This window comes from Stenella coeruleoalba, assembly GCF_951394435.1.
Source record: "Stenella coeruleoalba genome assembly, contig: scaffold_111, whole genome shotgun sequence".
Taxonomy (NCBI): domain Eukaryota; kingdom Metazoa; phylum Chordata; class Mammalia; order Artiodactyla; family Delphinidae; genus Stenella; species Stenella coeruleoalba.
Window position 1 is genome coordinate 539,443 of NW_027645943.1, and position 19,945 is coordinate 559,387.

At 44.0% G+C, this 19,945-nt stretch overlaps 1 long non-coding RNA gene across 19 annotated transcripts in view; it reads left to right on the plus strand.

Annotated features, from left to right (window-relative positions):
- Positions 1–19,945, plus strand: part of LOC307181455 — a 947,438-nt gene that overhangs the window by 506,460 nt on the left and 421,033 nt on the right. For all 19 annotated transcript variants that reach the window (XR_013826785.1, XR_013826786.1, XR_013826787.1 and 16 more), the window contains one exon: positions 3,350–3,431. This is a non-coding gene — a long non-coding RNA (uncharacterized lncRNA). The remainder of the gene's footprint in view (positions 1–3,349; positions 3,432–19,945) is intronic.

Sequence of the window (19,945 nt, forward strand, 5' to 3'; positions counted from 1 at the left end):
GTGCTCATTTCAATCTCTGGTTTTATGCAGCACCCCAACTCACCTTTCCCCTTAAGCAAGCATAAGTTGGTTTTCGAAATTTGAGACCCTGTTCTGTTCTGTAATTCAGTTCCTGTGTAGCCAAGTTTACATTCCGTGTATTACTGATATCTTATGATGTTTCTTTTTCTGTGTGACTTATTTCAGTTAGAATCATCATACCTGAATCCACTCATTGTGCTGCTAAGGGCCTGATGACACAGATTTCATTGCTGAGTGATATTGCTTGGTAAGTAAATACCACAACTTCTTTATCCATTTTTCACTTTCTGCGATGTTGAACTTGTACTGTAAACGAGGTTCTTGTAAACAGAGGCGTCCCAAACTTTTGGGTGGCTGTGTCTTTTTGATTTTAATTTCCCTAAGCTATAGGACCATAAGTGGCAGTGCCCTAGGCTCTGTTGCTTTGTTTTTTAGATGTTTCAGAAAACACCATACACTTCTCCTGAGTGTCTGTTGGTAATTTACATCCCGCCCATCAGCATAACAAGGCTCCCAGTTCTCCATGGCCTGTCCTGCCTTTCTGGATTTTACACTTTTTTCAGATAGCCCTTTTGACAGGGGGGAAGTGAGACTTCATTGTAGTGCAGATTTCCTTTGCAAGCTTGCTTGGTTGGCCAAAAAGGGCGTATGCGTTTTTTCCTGAATATATTCAGGGAAAAACGCATACGCCCTTTTTGGCCAAGTGCATCATTGTGGACGTTCTGCCTCTTTTCCTATGCTTTCAATGCAATTCCAGTCTACCTCCTGAAATCGGTTTCCTGCAATTCTGCCCCGCTTTCAAGTCCTCTTGGCAGCCTTACTTCAGTCTATTTTTGGACGATAGCTGTCATTTATAACTCTGCAGGTTTGTGAATTACAGTGCCCCTGAGCTCCTTTCTTCAACTCGCTTTCTTTTGAGCTGGCCGCAACACTGCAGGATGGCTTCAGGCCCTAATCTGGTTCCGGCACGGCACACTGAGCCTTTAGTTATTTCCTCTTCCTGGTGGGAAATGAGAGTTAAATTTGCCCGTCCAGACACCTCCAGCTAGCCTCTCATTGGTTCTCGCTATTCCTGTTCATCTTCCGCAGAAATTGCAAACTGGGCCAAACAGGAGTTTAAAGGTGCTGACTTTCCAAGTGGGGAGAGTGTTAGTAAAGCGTCTGGAATGTTGCACCCGAGTACCAGGGGAGGAAAACTGAGACATATTTGAACACGTCTCCCGATCAGATGGTTGATCATACTCTAGGTTCCACATGCATGTTTTAGCTGAAGGAAGAATACCTTAAACCTGGGTAGTTGAAACCCGTGGAATGGGTACCATGCAATATGACTTCAAAGGGTCTTCATTTGCTCACCGAACCTCTCCAATCCTATCACTGCTGCGTTTATGCCCCTGTACACATGCTTGATTCTCTTTCGGAGACATAGCAATCCATAGGTTTTAAGATACTTACTAGCCAGGTACATTCTTAGGCGTTTAATATGGGGTGTTGAGTCCATTTCGTTGAGCAAGGAGTAGCTCTTGTCTATTCCATATTTGGCTTAAGGAACTTTATCTGTGCTCATTTCAATCTCTGGTTTTATGCAGCACCCCAACTCACCTTTCCCCTTAAGCAAGCATAAGTTGGTTTTCGAAATTTGAGACCCTGTTCTGTTCTGTAATTCAGTTCCTGTGTAGCCAAGTTTACATTCCGTGTATTACTGATATCTTATGATGTTTCTTTTTCTGTGTGACTTATTTCAGTTAGAATCATCATACCTGAATCCACTCATTGTGCTGCTAAGGGCCTGATGACACAGATTTCATTGCTGAGTGATATTGCTTTGTAAGTAAATACCAGAACTTCTTTATCCATTTTTCACTTTCTGTGATGTTGAACTTGTACTGTAAACGAGGTTCTTGTAAACAGAGCCGTTCGAAACTTTGGGGTGGCTGTGTCTTTTTGATTTTAAATTCCCTAAGCTATAGGACCATAAGTGGAAGTGCCCTAGGCTCTGTTGCTTTGTTTTTTAGATGTTTCAGGAAACACCATACACTTCTCCCGAGTGTCTGTTGGCAATTTACATCCCGCCCATCAGCATAACAAGGCTCCCAGTTCTCCATGGCCTGTCCTGCCTTTCTGGATTTTACACTTTTTTCAGATGGCCCTTTTGACCGGGGGGACGTGAGACTTCATTGTAGTGCAGATTTCCTTTGCAAGCTTGCTTGGTTGGCCAAAAAGGGCGTATGCGTTTTTTCCTGAATATATTCAGGAAAAAACGCATACGCCCTTTTTGGCCAAGTGCATCATTGTGGACGTTCTGCCTCTTTTCCTATGCTTTCAATGCAATTCCAGTCTACCTCCTGAAATCGGTTTCCTGCAATTCTGCCCCGCTTTCAAGTCCTCTTGGCAGCCTTACTTCAGTCTATTTTTGGACGATAGCTGTCATTTATAACTCTGCAGGTTTGTGAATTACAGTGCCCCTGAGCTCCTTTCTTCAACTCGCTTTCTTTTGAGCTGGCCGCAACACTGCAGGATGGCTTCAGGCCCTAATCTGGTTCCGGCACGGCACACTGAGCCTTTGGTTATTTCCTCTTCCTGGTGGGAAATGAGAGTTAAATTTGCCCGTCCAGACACCTCCAGCTAGCCTCTCATTGGTTCTCGCTATTCCTGTTCATCTTCCGCAGAAATTGCAAACTGGGCCAAACAGGAGGTTAAAGGCGCTGACTTTCCAAGTGGGGAGAGTGTTAGTAAAGCGTCTGGAATGTTGCACCCGAGTACCAGGGGAGGAAAACTGAGACATATTTGAACACATCTCCCGTTCACATGGTTGATCATACTTGGGTTCCACATGCATGTTTTAGCTGAAGGAAGAATACCTTAAACCTGGGTAGTTGAAACCCGTGGAATGGGTACCATGCAATATGACTTCAAAGGGTCTTCATTTGCTCACCGAACCTCTCCAATCCTATCACTGCTGCGTTTATGCCCCTGTACACATGCTTGATTCTCTTTCGGAGACATAGCAATCCATAGGTTTTAAGATACTTACTACTTAGGTACATTCTTAGGCGTTTAATATGGGGTGTTGAGTCCATTTCGTTGAGCAAGGAGTAGCTCTTGTCTATTCCATATTTGGCTTAAGGAACTTTATCTGTGCTCATTTCAATCTCTGGTTTTATGCAGCACCCCAACTCACCTTTCCCCTTAAGCAAGCATAAGTTGGTTTTCGAAATTTGAGACCCTGTTCTGTTCTGTAATTCAGTTCCTGTGTAGCCAAGTTTACATTCCGTGTATTACTGATATCTTATGATGTTTCTTTTTCTGTGTGACTTATTTCAGTTAGAATCATCATACCTGAATCCACTCATTGTGCTGCTAAGGGCCTGATGACACAGATTTCATTGCTGAGTGATATTGCTTTTTAAGTAAATACCACAACTTCTTTATCCATTTTTCACTTTCTGCGATGTTGAACTTGTACTGTAAACGAGGTTCTTGTAAACAGAGGCGTCCCAAACTTTTGGGTGGCTGTGTCTTTTTGATTTTAATTTCCCTAAGCTATAGGACCATAAGTGGCAGTGCCCTAGGCTCTGTTGCTTTGTTTTTTAGATGTTTCAGGAAACACCATACACTTCTCCCGAGTGGTTGTTGGCAATTTACATCCCGCCCATCAGCATAACAAGGCTCCCAGTTCTCCATGGCCTGTCCTGCCTTTCTGGATTTTACACCTTTTTCAGATGGCCCTTTTGACCGGGGGGAAGTGAGACTTCATTGTAGTGCAGATTTCCTTTGCAAGCTTGCTTGGTTGTCCAAAAAGGGCGTATGCGTTTTTTCCTGAATATATTCAGGAAAAAACGTATACGCCCTTTTTGGCCAAGTGCATCATTGTGGACGTTCTGCCTCTTTTCCTATGCTTTCAATGCAATTCCAGTCTACCTCCTGAAATCGGTTTCCTGCAATTCTGCCCCGCTTTCAAGTCCTCTTGGCAGCCTTACTTCAGTCTATTTTTGGACGATAGCTGTCATTTATAACTCTGCAGGTTTGTGAATTACAGTGCCCCTGAGCTCCTTTCTTCAACTCGCTTTCTTTTGAGCTGGCCGCAACACTGCAGGATGGCTTCAGGCCCTAATCTGGTTCCGGCACGGCACACTGAGCCTTTGGTTATTTCCTCTTCCTGGTGGGAAATGAGAGTTAAATTTGCCCGTCCAGACACCTCCGGCTAGCCTCTCATTGGTTCTCGCTATTCCTGTTCATCTTCCGCAGAAATTGCAAACTGGGCCAAACAGGAGGTTAAAGGTGCTGACTTTCCAAGTGGGGAGAGTGTTAGTAAAGCGTCTGGAATGTTGCACCCGAGTACCAGGGGAGGAAAACTGAGACATATTTGAACACGTCTCCCATTAACATGGTTGATCATACTTGGGTTCCACATGCATGTTTTAGCTGAAGGAAGAATACCTAAAACCTGGGTAGTTGAAACCCGTGGAATGGGTACCATGCAATATGACTTCAAAGGGTCTTCATTTGCTCACCGAACCTCTCCAATCCTATCACTGCTGCGTTTATGCCCCTGTACACATGCTTGATTCTCTTTCGGAGACATAGCAATCCATAGGTTTTAAGATACTTACTAGTCAGGTACATTCTTAGGCGTTTAATATGGGGTGTTGAGTCCATTTCGTTGAGCAAGGAGTAGCTCTTGTCTATTCCATATTTGGCTTAAGGAAGGTTATCTGTGCTTATTTCAATCTCTGGTTTTATGCAGCACCCCAACTCACCTTTCTCCTTAAGCAAGCATAAGTTGGTTTTCTAAATTTGAGACCCTGTTCTGTTCTGTAATTCAGTTCCTGTGTAGCCAAGTTTATATTCCGTGTATTACTGATATCTTATGATGTTTCTTTTTCTGTGTGACTTATTTCAGTTAGAATCATCATACCTGAATCCACTCATTGTGCTGCTAAGGGCCTGATGACACAGATTTCATTGCTGAGTGATATTGCTTTGTAAGTAAATACCACAACTTCTTTATCCATTTTTCACTTTCTGCGATGTTGAACTTGTACTGTAAACGAGGTTCTTGTAAACAGAGGCGTCCAAAACTTTGGGGTGGCTGTGCCTTTTTGATTTTAATTTCCCTAAGCTATAGGACCATAAGTGGCAGTGCCCTAGGCTCTGTTGCTTTGTTTTTTAGATGTTTCAGGAAACACCATACACTTCTCCTGAGTGTCTGTTGGTAATTTACATCCCGCCCATCAGCATAACAAGGCTCCCAGTTCTCCATGGCCTGTCCTGCCTTTCTGGATTTTACACTTTTTTCAGATGGCCCTTTTGACCGGGGGGAAGTGAGACTTCATTGTAGTGCAGATTTCCTTTGCAAGCTTGCTTGGTTGGCCAAAAAGGGCGTATGCGTTTTTTCCTGAATATATTCAGGAAAAAACGCATACGCCCTTTTTGGCCAAGTGCATCATTGTGGACGTTCTGCCTCTTTTCCTATGCTTTCAATGCAATTCCAGTCTACCTCCTGAAATCGGTTTCCTGCAATTCTGCCCCGCTTTCAAGTCCTCTTGGCAGCCTTACTTCAGTCTATTTTTGGACGATAGCTGTCATTTATAACTCTGCAGGTTTGTGAATTACAGTGCCCCTGAGCTCCTTTCTTCACCTCGCTTTCTTGTGACCTGGCCGCAACACCGCAGGATGGCTTCAGGCCCTAATCTGGTTTTGGCACGCCACGCTGAGCCTTTGGTTAATTCCTCTTCCTGGTGGGAAATGAGAGTTAAATTTGCCCATCCAGACACCTCCAGCTAGTCTCTCATTGGTTCCCGCTATTCCTGTTCATCTTCCACAGAAATTGCAAACTGGGCCAAACAGGAGGTTAAAGGAACTGACTCTCCAAGTGGGGAGAGTGTTAGTAAAGCGTCTGCAATGTTGCACCCGAGTACCAGGGTACGAAAACTGAGACATATTTGAACACGTCTCCCGATCACATGGTTGATCATACTCTGGGTTCCACATGCATGTTTTAGCTGAAGGAAGAATACCTTAAACCTGGGTAGTTGAAACCCGTGGAATGGGTACCATGCAATATGACTTCAAAGGGTCTTCATTTGCTCACAGAACCTCTCCAATCCTATCACTGCTGCGTTTATGCCCCTGTACACATGCTTGATTCTCTTTCGGAGACATAGCAATCCATAGGTTTTAAGATACTTACAAGTCAGCTACATTCTTAGGCGTTTAATATGCTGTGTTGAGTCCATTTCGTTGAGCAAGGAGTAGCTCTTGTCTATTCCATATTTGGCTTAAGGAACTTTATCTGTGCTCATTTCAATCTCTGGTTTTATGCAGCACCCCAACTCACCTTTCTCCTTAAGCAAGCATAAGTTGGTTTTCTAAATTTGAGACCCTGTTCTGTTCTGTAATTCAGTTCCTGTGTAGCCAAGTTTACATTCCGTGTATTACTGATATCTTATGATGTTTCTTTTTCTGTGTGACTTATTTCAGTTAGAATCATCATACCTGAATCCACTCATTGTGCTGCTAAGGGCCTGATGACACAGATTTCATTGCTGAGTGATATTGCTTTGTAAGTAAATACCACAAGTTCTTTATCCATTTTTCACTTTCTGCGATGTTGAACTTGTACTGTAAACGAGGTTCTTGTAAACAGAGGCGTCCCAAACTTTGGGGTGGCTGTGTCTTTTTGATTTTAATTTCCCTAAGCTATAGGACCATAAGTGGAAGTGCCCTAGGTTCTGTTGCTTTGTTTTTTAGATGTTTCAGGAATCACCATACACTTCTCCGGAGTGGTTGTTGGCAATTTACATCCCGCCCATCAGCATAACAAGGCTCCCAGTTCTCCATGGCCTGTCCTGCCTTTCTGGATTTTACACTTTTTTCAGATGGCCCTTTTGACCGGGGGGAAGTGAGACTTCATTGTAGTGCAGATTTCCTTTGCAAGCTTGCTTGGTTGGCCAAAAAGGGCGTATGCGTTTTTTCCTGAATATATTCAGGAAAAAACGCATACGCCCTTTTTGGCCAAGTGCATCATTGTGGACGTTCTGCCTCTTTTCCTATGCTTTCAATGCAATTCCAGTCTACCTCCTGAAATCAGTTTCCTGCAATTCTGCCCCGCTTTCAAGTCCTCTTGGCAGCCTTACTTCAGTCTATTTTTGGACGATAGCTGTCATTTATAACTCTGCAGGTTTGTGAATTACAGTGCCCCTGAGCTCCTTTCTTCAACTCGCTTTCTTGTGAGCTGGCCGCAACACCGCAGGATGGCTTCAGGCCCTAATCTGGTTCCGGCACGGCACGCTGAGCCTTTGGTTAATTCCTCTTCCTGGTGGGAAATGAGAGTTAAATTTGCCCGTCCAGACACCTCCAGCTAGTCTCTCATTGGTTCTCGCTATTCCTGTTCATCTTCCGCAGAAATTGCAAACTGGGGCAAACAGGAGGTTAAAGGCACTGACTCTCCAAGTAGGGAGAGTGTTAGTAAAGCGTCTGGAATGTTGCACCCGAGTACCAGGGTACGAAAACTGAGACATATTTGAACACGTCTACCGATCACATGGTTGATCATAATCTAGGTTCCACATGCATGTTTTAGCTGAAGGAAGAATACCTTAAACCTGGGTAGTTGAAACCCGTGGAATGGGTACCATGCAATATGACTTCAAAGGGTCTTCATTTGCTCACTGAACCTCTCCAATCCTATCACTGCTGCGTTTATGCCCCTGTACAAATGCTAGATTCTCTTTCGGAGACATAGCAATCCATAGGTTTTAAGATACTTACAAGTCAGGTACATTCTTAGGCATTTAATATACGGTGTTGAGTCCATTTCGTTGAGCAAGGAGTAGCTCTTGTCTATTCCATATTTGGCTTAAGGAACTTTATCTGTGCTCATTTCAATCTCTGGTTTTATGCAGCACCCCAACTCACCTTTACCCTTAAGCAAGCATAAGTTGGTTTTCTAAATTTGAGACCCTGTTCTGTTCTGTAATTCAGTTCCTGTGTAGCCAAGTTTACATTCCGTGTATTACTGATATCTTATGATGTTTCTTTTTCTGTGTGACTTATTTCAGTTAGAATCATCATACCTGAATCCACTCATTGTGCTGCTAAGGGCCTGATGACACAGATTTCATTGTTGAGTGATATTGCTTTGTAAGTAAATACCAGAACTTCTTTATCCATTTTTCACTTTCTGCGATGTTGAACTTGTACTGTAAACGAGGTTCTTGTAAACAGAGGCGTCCCAAACTTTGGGGTGGCTGTGTCTTTTTGATTTTAATTTCCCTAAGCTATAGGACCATAAGTGGCAGTGCCCTAGGCTCTGTTGCTTTGTTTTTTAGATGTTTCAGGAAACACCATACACTTCTCCCGAGTGTCTGTTGGCAATTTACATCCCGCCCATCAGCATAACAAGGCTCCCAGTTCTCCATGGCCTGTCCTGCCTTTCTGGATTTTACACTTTTTTCAGATGGCCCTTTTGACCGGGGGGAAGTGAGACTTCATTGTAGTGCAGATTTCCTTTGCAAGCTTGCTTGGTTGGCCAAAAAGTGCGTATGCGTTTTTTCCTGAATATATTCAGGAAAAAACGCATACGCCCTTTTTGGCCAAGTGCATCATTGTGGACGTTCTGCCTCTTTTCCTATGCTTTCAATGCAATTCCAGTCTACCTCCTGAAATTGGTTTCCTGCAATTCTGCCCCGCTTTCAAGTCCTCTTGGCAGCCTTACTTCAGTCTATTTTTGGACGATAGCTGTCATTTATAACTCTGCAGGTTTGTGAATTACAGTGCCCCTGAGCTCCTTTCTTCAACTCGCTTTCTTGTGACCTGGCCGCAACACCGCAGGATGGCTTCAGGCCCTAATCTGGTTCCGGCACGGCACGCTGAGCCTTTGGTTATTTTCTCATCCTGGTGGGAAATGAGAGATAAATTTGCCCGTCCAGACACCTCCAGCTAGTCTCTCATTGGTTCTCGCTATTCCTGTTCATCTTCCGCAGAAATTGCAAACTGGGCCAAACAGGAGGTTAAAGGCGCTGACTCTCCAAGTGGGGAGAGTGTTAGTAAAGCGTCTGGAATGTTGCACCCGAGTACCAGGGGAGAAAAACTGAGACATATTTGAACACGTCTCCCGTTCACACGGTTGATCATACTCTGGGTTCCACCTGCATGTTTTAGCTGAAGGAAGAATACTTTAAACCTGCAGAGTTGAGACCCGTGGAATGGGTACCATGTAATATGACTTCAAAGGGTCTTCATTTGCTCACCGAACCTCTCCAATCCTATCACTCCTGCATTTATGCCCCTGTACACACGCTTGATTCTCTTTTGGAGACATAGCAATCCATAGGTTTTAAGATACTTACTAGTCAGGTACATTCTTAGGCGTTAAATATGGGGTGTTGAGTCCATTTCGTTGAGCAAGGAGTAGCTCTTGTCTATTCCATATTTGGCTTAAGGAACTTTATCTGTGCTCATTTCAATCTCTGGTTTTATGCAGCACCCCAACTCACCTTTCCCCTTAAGCAAGCATAAGTTGGTTTTCTAAATTTGAGACCCTGTTCTGTTTTGGAATTCAGTTCCTGTGTAGCCAAGTTTACATTCTGTGTATTAGTGGTATCTTATGATGTTTCTTTTTCTGTGTGACTTATTTCAGTTAGAATCATCGTACCTGAATCCACTCATTATGCTGCTACGGGCCTGATGACATAGATTTCATTGCTGAGTGATACTGCATTGTACGTAAGTACCACAAGTTCTTTATCCATTTTTCACTTTCTGTGATATTGAACTTGTACGGTAAACGAGGTTCTTGTAAACAGAGGCGTCCCAAACTTTGGGGTGGCTGTGTCTTTTTGATTTTAATTTCCCTAAGCTATAGGACCATAAGTGGCAGTGCCCTAGGCTCTGTTGCTTTGTTTTTTAGATGTTTCAGGAAACACCATACACTTCTCCCAAGTGTCTGTTGGCAATTTACATCCCGCCCATCAGCATAACAAGGCTCCCAGTTCTCCATGGCCTGTCCTGCCTTTCTGGATTTTACACTTTTTTCAGATGGCCCTTTTGACCGGGGGGAAGTGAGACTTCATTGTAGTGCAGATTTTCTTTGCAAGCTTGCTTGGTTGGCCAAAAAGGGCGTATGCGTTTTTTCCTGAATATATTCAGGAAAAAACGCATACGCCCTTTTTGGCCAAGTGCATCATTGTGGACGTTCTGCCTCTTTTCCTATGCTTTCAATGCAATTCCAGTCTGCCTCCTGAAATCGGTTTCCTGCAATTCTGCCCTGCTTTCAAGTCCTCTTGGCAGCCTTACCTCAGTATATTTTTGGACGATAGCTGTCATTTATAACTCTGCAGGTTTGTGAATTACAGTGCCCCTGAGCTCCTTTCTTCAACTCGCTTTCTTGTGAGCTGGCCGCAACACCGCAGGATGGCTTCAGGCCCTAATCTGCTACCGGCACGGCACACTGAGCCTTTGGTTATTTCCTCTTCCTGGTGGGAAATGAGAGTTAAATTTGCCCGTCCAGACACCTCCAGCTAGTCTCTCATTGGTTCTCCCTATTCCTGTTCATCTTCCGCAGAAATTGCAAACTGGGCCAAACAGGAGGTTAAAGGCGCTGACTCTCCAAGTGGGGAGAGTGTTAGTAAAGCGTCTGGAATGTTGCACCCGAGTACCAGGGGAGGAAAACTGAGACATATTTGAACACGTCTCCCGTTCACATGGTTGATCATACTCTGGGTTCCACATGTATGTTTTAGCTGAAGGAAGAATACCTTAAACCTGGAGAGTTGAGACCCGTGGAATGGGTACCATGCAATATGGCTTCAAAGGGTCTTCATTTGCTCACCGAACCTCTCCAATCCTATCACTGCTGCGTTTATGCCCCTGTACACACGCTTGATTCTCCTTTGGAGACATAGCAATCCATAGGTTTTAAGATACTTACTAGTCAGGTACATTCTTAGGCGTTTAATATGGGGTGTTGAGTCCATTTCGTTGAGCAAGGAGTAGCTCTTGTCTATTCCATATTTGGCTTAAGGAACTTTATCTGTGCTCATTTCAATCTCTGGTTTTATGCAGCACCCCAACTCACCTTTCCCCTTAAGCAAGCATAAGTTGGTTTTCTAAATTTGAGACCCTGTTCTGTTCTGTAATTCAGTTCCTGTGTAGCCAAGTTTACATTCCGTGTATTACTGATATCTTATGATGTTTCTTTTTCTGTGTGACTTATTTCAGTTAGAATCATCATACCTGAATCCACTCATTGTGCTGCTAAGGGCCTGATGACACAGATTTCATTGTTGAGTGATATTGCTTTGTAAGTAAATACCAGAACTTCTTTATCCATTTTTCACTTTCTGCGATGTTGAACTTGTACTGTAAACGAGGTTCTTGTAAACAGAGGCGTCCCAAACTTTGGGGTGGCTGTGTCTTTTTGATTTTAATTTCCCTAAGCTATAGGACCATAAGTGGCAGTGCCCTAGGCTCTGTTGCTTTGTTTTTTAGATGTTTCAGGAAACACCATACACTTCTCCCGAGTGTCTGTTGGCAATTTACATCCCGCCCATCAGCATAACAAGGCTCCCAGTTCTCCATGGCCTGTCCTGCCTTTCTGGATTTTACACTTTTTTCAGATGGCCCTTTTGACCGGGGGGAAGTGAGACTTCATTGTAGTGCAGATTTCCTTTGCAAGCTTGCTTGGTTGGCCAAAAAGGGCGTATGCGTTTTTTCCTGAATATATTCAGGAAAAAACGCATACGCCCTTTTTGGCCAAGTGCATCATTGTGGACGTTCTGCCTCTTTTCCTATGCTTTCAATGCAATTCCAGTCTACCTCCTGAAATTGGTTTCCTGCAATTCTGCCCCGCTTTCAAGTCCTCTTGGCAGCCTTACTTCAGTCTATTTTTGGACGATAGCTGTCATTTATAACTCTGCAGGTTTGTGAATTACAGTGCCCCTGAGCTCCTTTCTTCAACTCGCTTTCTTGTGACCTGGCCGCAACACCGCATGATGGCTTCAGGCCCTAATCTGGTTCCGGCACGGCACGCTGAGCCTTTGGTTATTTTCTCATCCTGGTGGGAAATGAGAGATAAATTTGCCCGTCCAGACACCTCCAGCTAGTCTCTCATTGGTTCTCGCTATTCCTGTTCATCTTCCGCAGAAATTGCAAACTGGGCCAAACAGGAGGTTAAAGGCGCTGACTCTCCAAGTGGGGAGAGTGTTAGTAAAGCGTCTGGAATGTTGCACCCGAGTACCAGGGGAGAAAAACTGAGACATATTTGAACACGTCTCCCGTTCACACGGTTGATCATACTCTGGGTTCCACCTGCATGTTTTAGCTGAAGGAAGAATACTTTAAACCTGCAGAGTTGAGACCCGTGGAATGGGTACCATGCAATATGACTTCAAAGGGTCTTCATTTGCTCACCGAACCTCTCCAATCCTATCACTCCTGCATTTATGCCCCTGTACACACGCCTGATTCTCTTTTGGAGACATAGCAATCCATAGGTTTTAAGATACTTACTAGTCAGGTACATTCTTAGGCGTTTAATATGGGGTGTTGAGTCCATTTCGTTGAGCAAGGAGTAGCTCTTGTCTATTCCATATTTGGCTTAAGGAACTTTATCTGTGCTCATTTCAATCTCTGGTTTTATGCAGCACCCCAACTCACCTTTCCCCTTAAGCAAGCATAAGTTGCTTTTCTAAATTTGAGACCCTGTTCTGTTTTGGAATTCAGTTCCTGTGTAGCCAAGTTTACATTCTGTGTATTAGTGGTATCTTATGATGTTTCTTTTTCTGTGTGACTTATTTCAGTTAGAATCATCGTACCTGAATCCACTCATTATGCTGCTACGGGCCTGATGACATAGATTTCATTGCTGAGTGATACTGCATTGTACGTAAGTACCACAAGTTCTTTATCCATTTTTCACTTTCTGTGATATTGAACTTGTACGGTAAACAAGGTTCTTGTAAACAGAGGCGTCCCAAACTTTGGGGTGGCTGTGTCTTTTTGATTTTAATTTCCCTAAGCTATAGGACCATAAGTGGCAGTGCCCTAGGCTCTGTTGCTTTGTTTTTTAGATGTTTCAGGAAACACCATACACTTCTCCCGAGTGTCTGTTGGCAATTTACATCCCGCCCATCAGCATAACAAGGCTCCCAGTTCTCCATGGCCTGTCCTGCCTTTCTGGATTTTACACTTTTTTCAGATGGCCCTTTTGACCGGGGGGAAGTGAGACTTCATTGTAGTGCAGATTTTCTTTGCAAGCTTGCTTGGTTGGCCAAAAAGGGCGTATGCGTTTTTTCCTGAATATATTCAGGAAAAAACGCATACGCCCTTTTTGGCCAAGTGCATCATTGTGGACGTTCTGCCTCTTTTCCTATGCTTTCAATGCAATTCCAGTCTACCTCCTGAAATCGGTTTCCTGCAATTCTGCCCTGCTTTCAAGTCCTCTTGGCAGCCTTACCTCAGTATATTTTTGGACGATAGCTGTCATTTATAACTCTGCAGGTTTGTGAATTACAGTGCCCCTGAGCTCCTTTCTTCAACTCGCTTTCTTGTGAGCTGGCCGCAACACCGCAGGATGGCTTCAGGCCCTAATCTGCTACCGGCACGGCACACTGAGCCTTTGGTTATTTCCTCTTCCTGGTGGGAAATGAGAGTTAAATTTGCCCGTCCAGACACCTCCAGCTAGTCTCTCATTGGTTCTCCCTATTCCTGTTCATCTTCCGCAGAAATTGCAAACTGGGCCAAACAGGAGGTTAAAGGCGCTGACTCTCCAAGTGGGGAGAGTGTTAGTAAAGCGTCTGGAATGTTGCACCCGAGTACCAGGGGAGGAAAACTGAGACATATTTGAACACGTCTCCCGTTCACATGGTTGATCATACTCTGGGTTCCACATGTATGTTTTAGCTGAAGGAAGAATACCTTAAACCTGGAGAGTTGAGACCCGTGGAATGGGTACCATGCAATATGGCTTCAAAGGGTCTTCATTTGCTCACCGAACCTCTCCAATCCTATCACTGCTGCGTTTATGCCCCTGTACACATGCTTGATTCTCTTTTGGAGACATAGCAATCCATAGGTTTTAAGATACTTACTAGTCAGGTACATTCTTAGGCGTTTAATATGGGGTGTTGAGTCCATTTCGTTGAGCAAGGAGTAGCTCTTGTCTATTCCATATTTGGCTTAAGGAACTTTATCTGTGCTCATTTCAATCTCTGGTTTTATGCAGCACCCCAACTCACCTTTCCCCTTAAGCAAGCATAAGTTGGTTTTCTAAATTTGAGACCCTGTTCTGTTCTGTAATTCAGTTCCTGTGTAGCCAAGTTTACATTCCGTGTATTAGTGATATCTTATGATGTTTATTTTTCTGTGTGACTTATTTCAGTTAGAATCATCGTACCTGAATCCACTCATTATGCTGCTACGGGCCTGATGACATAGATTTCATTGCTGAGTGATACTGCATTGTACGTAAGTACCACAAGTTCTTTATCCATTTTTCACTTTCTGTGATATTGAACTTGTACTGTAAACGAGGTTCTTGTAAACGGAGGCGTCCCAAACTTTGGGGTGGCTGTGTCTTTTTGATTTTAATTTCCCTAAGCTATAGGACCATAAGTGGAAGTGCCCTAGGCTCTGTTGCTTTGTTTTTTAGATGTTTCAGGAAACACCATACACTTCTCCCGAGTGGTTGTTGGCAATTTACATCCCGCCCATCAGCATAACAAGGCTCCCAGTTCTCCATGGCCTGTCCTGCCTTTCTGGATTTTACACTTTTTTCAGATGGCCCTTTTGACCGGGGGGAAGTGAGACTTCATTTTAGTGCAGATTTCCTTCGCAAGCTTGCTTGGTTGGCCAAAAAGGGCGTATGCGTTTTTTCCTGAATATATTCAGGAAAAAACGCATACGCCCTTTTTGGCCAAGTGCATCATTGTGGACGTTCTGCCTCTTTTCCTATGCTTTCAATGCAATTCCAGTCTACCTCCTGAAATCGGTTTCCTGCAATTCTGCCCCGCTTTCAAGTCCTCTTGGCAGCCTTACTTCAGTCTATTTTTGGACGATAGCTGTCATTTATAACTCTGCAGGTTTGTGAATTACAGTGCCCCTGAGCTCCTTTCTTCAATTCGCTTTCTTGTGACCTGGCCGCAACACCGCAGGATGGCTTCAGGCCCTAATCTGGTTCCGGCCCGGCACGCTGAGCCTTTGGTTATTTCCTCTTCCTGGTGGGAAATGAGAGTTAAATTTGCCCGTCCAGACACCTCCAGCTAGTCTCTCATTGGTTCTCACTATTCCTGTTCATCTTCCGCAGAAATTGCAAACTGGGCCAAACAGGAGGTTAAAGGCGCTGACTCTCCAAGTGGGGAGAGTGTTAGTAAAGCGTCTGGAATGTTGCACCCGAGTACCAGGGGAGGAAAACTGAGACATATTTGAACACGTCTCCCGTTCACATGGTTGATCATACTTGGGTTCCACATGCATGTTTTAGCTGAAGGAAGAATACCTTAAACCTGGAGAGTTGAGACCCGTGGAATGGGTACCATGCAATATGACTTCAAAGGGTCTTCATTTGCTCACCGAACCTCTCCAATCCTATCACTGCTGCGTTTATGCCCCTGTACACATGCTTGATTCTCTTTCGGAGACATAGCAATCCATAGGTTTTAAGATACTTACTAGTCAGGTACATTCTTAGGCGTTTAATATGCGGTGTTGAGTCCATTTCGTTGAGCAAGGAGTAGCTCTTGTCTATTCCATATTTGACTTAAGGAACTTTATCTGTGCTCATTTCAATCTCTGGTTTTATGCAGCACCCCAACTCACCTTTACCCTTAAGCAAGCATAAGTTGGTTTTCTAAATTTGAGACCCTGTTCTGTTCTGTAATTCAGTTCCTGTGTAGCCAAGTTTACATTCCGTGTATTACTGATATCTTATGATGTTTCTTTTTCTGTGTGACTTACTTCAGTTAGAATCATCATACCTGAATCCACTCATTGTGCTGCTAAGGGCCTGATGACACAGATTTCATTGCTGAGTGATATTGCTTTGTAAGTAAATACCACAACTTCTTTATCCATTTTTCACTTTCTGTGATGTTGAACTTGTACTGTAAACGAGGTTCTTGTAAACAGAGGCGTCCCAAACTTTGGGGTGGCTGTGTCTTTTTGATTTTAATTTCCCTAAGCTATAGGACCATAAGTGGCAGTGCCCTAGGCTCTGTTGCTTTGTTTTTTAGATGTTTCAGGAAACACCATACACTTCTCCCGAGTGTCTGTTGGCAATTTACATCCCGCCCATCAGCATAACAAGGCTCCCAGTTCTCCATGGCCTGTCCTGCCTTTCTGGATTTTACACTTTTTTCAGATGGCCCTTTTGACCGGGGGGAAGTGAGACTTCATTGTAGTGCAGATTTTCTTTGCAAGCTTGCTTGGTTGGCCAAAAAGGGCGTATGCGTTTTTTCCTGAATATATTCAGGAAAAAACGCATACGCCCTTTTTGGCCAAGTGCATCATTGTGGACGTTCTGCCTCTTTTCCTATGCTTTCAATGCAATTCCAGTCTACCTCCTGAAATCGGTTTCCTGCAATTCTGCCCCGCTTTCAAGTCCTCTTGGCAGCCTTACCTCAGTATATTTTTGGACGATAGCTGTCATTTATAACTCTGCAGGTTTGTGAATTACAGTGCCCCTGAGCTCCTTTCTTCAACTCGCTTTCTTGTGAGCTGGCCGCAACACCGCAGGATGGCTTCAGGCCCTAATCTGGTTCCGGCCCGGCATGCTGAGCCTTTGGTTAATTCCTCTTCCTGGTGGGAAATGAGAGTTAAATTTGCCCGTCCAGACACCTCCAGCTAGTCTCTCATTGGTTCTCCCTATTCCTGTTCATCTTCCGCAGAAATTGCAAACTGGGCCAAACAGGAGGTTAAAGGGACTGACTCTCCAAGTGGGGAGAGTGTTAATAAAGCGTCTGGAATGTTGCACCCGAGTACCAGGGGAGGAAAACTGAGACATATTTGAACACGTCTCCCGTTCACATGGTTGATCATACTCTGGGTTCCACATGTATGTTTTAGCTGAAGGAAGAATACCTTAAACCTGGAGAGTTGAGACCCGTGGAATGGGTACCATGCAATATGGCTTCAAAGGGTCTTCATTTGCTCACCGAACCTCTCCAATCCTATCACTGCTGCGTTTATGCCCCTGTACACACGCTTGATTCTCTTTTGGAGACATAGCAATCCATAGGTTTTAAGATACTTACTAGTCAGGTACATTCTTAGGCGTTTAATATGGGGTGTTGAGTCCATTTCGTTGAGCAAGGAGTAGCTCTTGTCTATTCCATATTTGGCTTAAGGAACTTTATCTGTGCTCATTTCAATCTCTGGTTTTATGCAGCACCCCAACTCACCTTTCCCCTTAAGCAAGCATAAGTTGGTTTTCTAAATTTGAGACCCTGTTCTGTTCTGTAATTCAGTTCCTGTGTAGCCAAGTTTACATTCCGTGTATTAGTGATATCTTATGATGTTTATTTTTCTGTGTGACTTATTTCAGTTAGAATCATCGTACCTGAATCCACTCATTATGCTGCTACGGACCTGATGACATAGATTTCATTGCTGAGTGATACTGCATTGTACGTAAGTACCACAAGTTCTTTATCCATTTTTCACTTTCTGTGATATTGAACTTGTACTGTAAACGAGGTTCTTGTAAACGGAGGCGTCCCAAACTTTGGGGTGGCTGTGTCTTTTTGATTTTAATTTCCCTAAGCTATAGGACCATAAGTGGAAGTGCCCTAGGCTCTGTTGCTTTGTTTTTTAGATGTTTCAGGAAACACCATACACTTCTCCGGAGTGGTTGTTGGCAATTTACATCCCGCCCATCAGCATAACAAGGCTCCCAGTTCTCCATGGCCTGTCCTGCCTTTCTGGATTTTACACTTTTTTCAGATGGCCCTTTTGACCGGGGGGAAGTGAGACTTCATTGTAGTGCAGATTTCCTTCGCAAGCTTGCTTGGTTGGCCAAAAAGGGCGTATGCGTTTTTTCCTGAATATATTCAGGAAAAAACGCATACGCCCTTTTTGGCCAAGTGCATCATTGTGGACGTTCTGCCTCTTTTCCTATGCTTTCAATGCAATTCCAGTCTACCTCCTGAAATCGGTTTCCTGCAATTCTGCCCCGCTTTCAAGTCCTCTTGGCAGCCTTACTTCAGTCTATTTTTGGACGATAGCTGTCATTTATAACTCTACAGGTTTGTGAATTACAGTGCCCCTGAGCTCCTTTCTTCAACTCGCTTTCTTTTGAGCTGGCCGCAACACCGCAGGATGGCTTCAGGCCCTAATCTGGTTCCGGCCCGGCATGCTGAGCCTTTGGTTCATTCCTCTTCCTGGTGGGAAATGAGAGTTAAATTTGCCCGTCCAGACACCTCCAGCTAGCCTCTCATTGGTTCTCGCTATTCCTGTTCATCTTCCGCAGAAATTGCAAACTGGGCCAAACAGGAGGTTAAAGCGACTGACTCTCCAAGTGCGGAGAGTGTTAGTAAAGCGTCTGGAATGTTGCACACGAGTACCAGGGTACGAAAACTGAGACATATTTGAACACGTCTCCCGATCACATGGTTGATCATACTCTAGGTTCCACATGCATGTTTTAGCTGAAGGAAGAATACCTTAAACCTGGGTAGTTGAAACCCGTGGAATGGGTACCATGCAATATGACTTCAAAGGGTCTTCATTTGCTCACCGAACCTCTCCAATCCTATCACTGCTGCGTTTATGCCCCTGTACAGTTGCTTGATTCTCTTTCGGAGACATAGCAATCCATAGGTTTTAAGATACTTACTAGTCAGGTACATTCTTAGGCGTTTAATATGCGGTGTTGAGTCCATTTCATTGAGCAAGGAGTAGCTCTTGTCTATTCCATATTTGGCTTAAGGAACTTTATCTGTGCTCATTTCAATCTCTGGTTTTATGCAGCACCCCAACTCACCTTTACCCTTAAGCAAGCATAAGTTGGTTTTCTAAATTTGAGACCCTGTTCTGTTCTGTAATTCAGTTCCTGTGTAGCCAAGTTTACATTCCGTGTATTACTGATATCTTATGATGTTTCTTTTTCTGTGTGACTTACTTCAGTTAGAATCATCATACCTGAATCCACTCATTGTGCTGCTAAGGGCCTGATGACACAGATTTCATTGCTGAGTGATATTGCTTTGTAAGTAAATACCACAACTTCTTTATCCATTTTTCACTTTCTGTGATGTTGAACTTGTACTGTAAACGAGGTTCTTGTAAACAGAGGCGTCCCAAACTTTGGGGTGGCTGTGTCTTTTTGATTTTAATTTCCCTAAGCTATAGGACCATAAGTGGCAGTGCCCTAGGCTCTGTTGCTCTGTTTTTTAGATGTTTCAGGAAACACCATACACTTCTCCCGAGTGTCTGTTGGCAATTTACATCCCGCCCATCAGCATAACAAGGCTCCCAGTTCTCCATGGCCTGTCCTGCCTTTCTGGATTTTACACTTTTTTCAGATGGCCCTTTTGACCGGGGGGAAGTGAGACTTCATTGTAGTGCAGATTTCCTTTTCAAGCTTGCTTGGTTGGCCAAAAAGGGCGTATGCGTTTTTTCCTGAATATATTCAGGAAAAAACGCATACGCCCTTTTTGGCCAAGTGCATCATTGTGGACGTTCTGCCTCTTTTCCTATGCTTTCAATGCAATTCCAGTCTACCTCCTGAAATCGGTTTCCTGCAATTCTGCCCCGCTTTCAAGTCCTCTTGGCAGCCTTACTTCAGTCTATTTTTGGACGATAGCTGTCATTTATAACTCTGCAGGTTTGTGAATTACAGTGCCCCTGAGCTCCTTTCTTCAACTCGCTTTCTTTTGAGCTGGCCGAAACACCGCAGGATGGCTGCAGGCCCTAATCTGGTTCCGGT